The 5000-nt window shown below is 53.2% G+C and overlaps 1 non-coding gene across 1 annotated transcript in view; it reads left to right on the top strand.

Annotated features, from left to right (window-relative positions):
- Positions 1-3505: 3505 nt before the first annotated feature.
- Positions 3506-5000, top strand: part of LOC126447584 (small subunit ribosomal RNA) — a 1909-nt gene continuing 414 nt past the window's right edge. The window contains exon 1 of the ribosomal RNA XR_007583784.1: positions 3506-5000. This exon is cut by the window's right edge and continues 414 nt beyond it. This is a non-coding gene — a ribosomal RNA (small subunit ribosomal RNA).

Raw genomic sequence — 5000 nt, 5'->3', positions numbered from 1 at the left:
TGCCGTAACGTAACCCATGTTGTGCCGTAACGTAACCCATGTTGTGCCGTAACGTAACCCATGTTGTGCCTTAACCTAACCCATGTTGTGCCTTAACCTAACCCATGTTGTGCCTTAACCTAACCCATGTTGTGCCTTAACCTAACCCACGTTGTGCCTTAACCTAACCTACGTTGTGCCTTAACCTAACCTACGTTGTGCCTTAACCTAACCCATGTTGTGCCTTAACCTAACCCATGTTGTGCCTTAACCTAACCCATGTTGTGCCTTAACCTAACCCATGTTGTGCCTTAACCTAACCCATGGTGTGCCTTAACCTAACCCATGGTGTGCCTTAACCTAACCCATGTTGTGCCTTAACCTAACCCATGTTGTGCCTTAACCTAACCCACGTTGTGCCTTAACCTAACCCACGTTGTGCCTTAACCTAACCCACGTTGTGCCTTAACCTAACCCACGTTGTGCCTTAACCTAACCCACGTTGTGCCTTAACCTAACCTACGTTGTGCCTTAACCTAACCCATGTTGTGCCTTAACCTAACCCATGTTGTGCCTTAACCTAACCCATGTTGTGCCTTAACCTAACCCATGGTGTGCCTTAACCTAACCCATGGTGTGCCTTAACCTAACCCATGGTGTGCCTTAACCTAACCCATGGTGTGCCTTAACCTAACCCATGTTGTGCCTTAACCTAACCCATGTTGTGCCTTAACCTAACCCATGTTGTGCCTTAACCTAACCCATGTTGTGCCTTAACCTAACCCATGTTGTGCCTTAACCTAACCCATGTTGTGCCTTAACCTAACCCATGTTGTGCCTTAACCTAACCCATGTTGTGCCTTAACCTAACCCATGTTGTGCCTTAACCTAACCCATGTTGTGCCTTAACCTAACCCATGTTGTGCCTTAACCTAACCCATGTTGTGCCTTAACCTAACCCATGTTGTGCCTTAACCTAACCCATGTTGTGCCTTAACCTAACCCATGTTGTGCCTTAACCTAACCCATGTTGTGCCTTAACCTAACCCATGTTGTGCCTTAACCTAACCCATGTTGTGCCTTAACCTAACCCATGTTGTGCCTTAACCTAACCCATGTTGTGCCTTAACCTAACCCATGTTGTGCCTTAACCTAACCCATGTTGTGCCTTAACCTAACCCATGTTGTGCCTTAACCTAACCCATGTTGTGCCTTAACCTAACCCATGTTGTGCCTTAACCTAACCCATGTTGTGCCTTAACCTAACCCATGTTGTGCCTTAACCTAACCCATGTTGTGCCTTAACCTAACCCATGTTGTGCCTTAACCTAACCCATGTTGTGCCTTAACCTAACCCATGTTGTGCCTTAACCTAACCCATGTTGTGCCTTAACCTAACCCATGTTGTGCCTTAACCTAACCCATGTTGTGCCTTAACCTAACCCATGTTGTGCCTTAACCTAACCCATGTTGTGCCTTAACCTAACCCACGTTGTGCCTTAACCTAACCCATGTTGTGCCTTAACCTAACCCATGTTGTGCCTTAACCTAACCCATGTTGTGCCTTAACCTAACCCATGTTGTGCCTTAACGTAACCCATGTTGTGCCTTAACGTAACCCATGTTGTGCCTTAACCTAACCTATAATGTGCCTTAACCTAACCTAAAGTGCGCCGTAACCTAAACTATATTGCGCCTTAACCTGACGCACGTTGTCGCTGAACCTGCTCTGTAATTGTTATGCAACCCGTTAAAGTAGTGTAGTGTTGCCTAACCGCAACCCTCGCAATATAGTTCGCTACTCGCACTGCCCGGTCCCCTGTGTATCGCGTCATGTTAAACACCTTGCAGGTGTTGCTGACTTTCCACATGCTCCTGCTATACACTGTAGTGTGGATAGCAGCAGGACGTACATGCCCCCCCCCCTTCCCCCCTGCCTTCGCAAGCTGGTCGGTGAGAAGTTTGCATGTTCAATGCCCTTCGCATGCCGACGTACTCAGCCTACGTTGTGGTACGGCCTGTCACCTGTCCGCCGATGTACGCAAAACCCACAAACTGTACTGCACATTGCTCCGTATGTACTGAATGATACATCGTGGCCCATGTGACCGTATGACGACAGCGCCTAGCAACGGCGGACCATACAGTCCAAATATTGTGCACGCAGCTACGTGTCGTCTCCCTATAAGAGCTGGATTGCAGTGTGGTACGCCATACAGACGTGTGGGAGGAACGGACGCCCTGGATGGCGATCAGCATGAGCAGTCTGTTGATGTAGTGGAGCGTGTATTCGGACGTAGTCGTCTCTTCTCACACACCGTGATAGCATGTTGCACCGCGTTCCACATCTGCGACATGCTGCAGAGGCGGGCTGACAGTCGTTCGCGCAATGGACACCGCATACGTACGGGGTCTACCTTCCACGTGTTCTCTAGGCGTGCACATGTTGTTGCGTCTATGTGGGCAGACGTAGTGTGTTGTGACACCTGACACAGGCATGCAATACTCGTTGCAAATGGCGATGGACGTGTACGTTTGCTGGTGACGTTACGCAAATGAACAACCGGTAACCCGTTGTGGTGCGGTTGTTCTCGCTAGAGGTGAATCAGTGTTGGCGACGATCGGTCGAGCTATTAACCGGTTGTTTCAGGGATACCCACCATGCCCACGAACGTGAAAGGGGACCCACCATGCCCACGAACGTGAAAGGGGATCTGGGTGTGAGGCGATACGCGGCGGTGGCTGGGTGGGACCGTCCCCGGCCGGTGAGGGGGGGCCGCCCGGCGTGCTGGCAGCGCGGTGCGTGGGCGCACGCGCTACAGCCGGCTGGTGGGGGCGGCCGGTGGCAGGCGCGCCGGCCGACGGACGCGGCAGGCGGCGCAGCTGCGCGCCGGCGCCCCCTGCTCGCGGCGCCTTGCGGCCAAAGTAGGTCCTCGCGGGCCCGGTGCGAAGCGCGGTGGCCATCTGCAGTGTGCTGGTCCGATTGAGGACTTTGTGCGCTGAGGATGCGCCGCCGCCCGGCGCTCGGCGCCGCGACGCCGTCTGCTGCTCGGTCGCCCCAGCGGTTCTCGCAGGTGGTTTGTATCGCAGCTGTGCGGACGTGTTGGCGCGTGCGCTGTGCTGGGAGAGTTCGCTTCGGCACCCAAGTAGGGCTTTTGTCCTTCTGTGGCGCTGGCGTTGGAGCTGCCGGTCACCGTAGGTGGCGCGTGTTGTCTCCCGCCGGCAATGCCACGACAGCACGCTCCCGGGCCTCTGTCGGCAGCGGCAAGCTCAGTTGGGAGCACGGGTGGTCGCACCTAAAGCGTCTACTCGCCTAACTCCGGGCGATTGCGCCTCTCTCGAACCCGACCAAGTACTTAGGACGGCGCTGCGCGCCGCCGGGACCTGAGAGGGTTTCGAGGTGTGTTGTGCAGGGGAGCTCAGCCTCCTCCTGTTTGCAGAATAATTGAGCGGACGCTTGCGTGTTCGCGCGGGCCCCCGGGACACACTCCCGGGCGGCCGGCTGCTCAGCTCTAGTTGACGCAGCTCCCTGGTTGATCCTGCCAGTAGTCATATGCTTGTCTCAAAGATTAAGCCATGCATGTCTCAGTACAAGCCGCATTAAGGTGAAACCGCGAATGGCTCATTAAATCAGTTATGGTTCCTTAGATCGTACCCACGTTACTTGGATAACTGTGGTAATTCTAGAGCTAATACATGCAAACAGAGTCCCGACCAGAGATGGAAGGGACGCTTTTATTAGATCAAAACCAATCGGTCGGCTCGTCCGGTCCGTTTGCCTTGGTGACTCTGAATAACTTAGGGCTGATCGCACGGTCCTCGTACCGGCGACGCATCTTTCAAATGTCTGCCTTATCAACTGTCGATGGTAGGTTCTGCGCCTACCATGGTTGTAACGGGTAACGGGGAATCAGGGTTCGATTCCGGAGAGGGAGCCTGAGAAACGGCTACCACATCCAAGGAAGGCAGCAGGCGCGCAAATTACCCACTCCCGGCACGGGGAGGTAGTGACGAAAAATAACGATACGGGACTCATCCGAGGCCCCGTAATCGGAATGAGTACACTTTAAATCCTTTAACGAGTATCTATTGGAGGGCAAGTCTGGTGCCAGCAGCCGCGGTAATTCCAGCTCCAATAGCGTATATTAAAGTTGTTGCGGTTAAAAAGCTCGTAGTTGGATTTGTGTCCCACGCTGTTGGTTCACCGCCCGTCGGTGTTTAACTGGCATGTATCGTGGGACGTCCTGCCGGTGGGGCGAGCCGAAGGCGTGCGACCGCCTCGTGCGTGCTCGTGCGTCCCGAGGCGGACCCCGTTGAAATCCTACCAGGGTGCTCTTTATTGAGTGTCTCGGTGGGCCGGCACGTTTACTTTGAACAAATTAGAGTGCTTAAAGCAGGCAAGCCCGCCTGAATACTGTGTGCATGGAATAATGGAATAGGACCTCGGTTCTATTTTGTTGGTTTTCGGAACCCGAGGTAATGATTAATAGGGACAGGCGGGGGCATTCGTATTGCGACGTTAGAGGTGAAATTCTTGGATCGTCGCAAGACGAACAGAAGCGAAAGCATTTGCCAAGTATGTTTTCATTAATCAAGAACGAAAGTTAGAGGTTCGAAGGCGATCAGATACCGCCCTAGTTCTAACCATAAACGATGCCAGCCAGCGATCCGCCGCAGTTCCTCCGATGACTCGGCGGGCAGCCTCCGGGAAACCAAAGCTTTTGGGTTCCGGGGGAAGTATGGTTGCAAAGCTGAAACTTAAAGGAATTGACGGAAGGGCACCACCAGGAGTGGAGCCTGCGGCTTAATTTGACTCAACACGGGAAACCTCACCAGGCCCGGACACCGGAAGGATTGACAGATTGATAGCTCTTTCTTGATTCGGTGGGTGGTGGTGCATGGCCGTTCTTAGTTGGTGGAGCGATTTGTCTGGTTAATTCCGATAACGAACGAGACTCTAGCCTGCTAACTAGTCGCGTGACATCCTTCGTGCTGTCAGCGATTACTTTTCTTCTTAGAGG

Source organism: Schistocerca serialis, unplaced genomic scaffold, assembly GCF_023864345.2.
Source record: "Schistocerca serialis cubense isolate TAMUIC-IGC-003099 unplaced genomic scaffold, iqSchSeri2.2 HiC_scaffold_513, whole genome shotgun sequence".
In the NCBI taxonomy this organism is placed as follows: domain Eukaryota; kingdom Metazoa; phylum Arthropoda; class Insecta; order Orthoptera; family Acrididae; genus Schistocerca; species Schistocerca serialis.
This window is presented reverse-complemented; position numbering and strand designations above follow the sequence as displayed.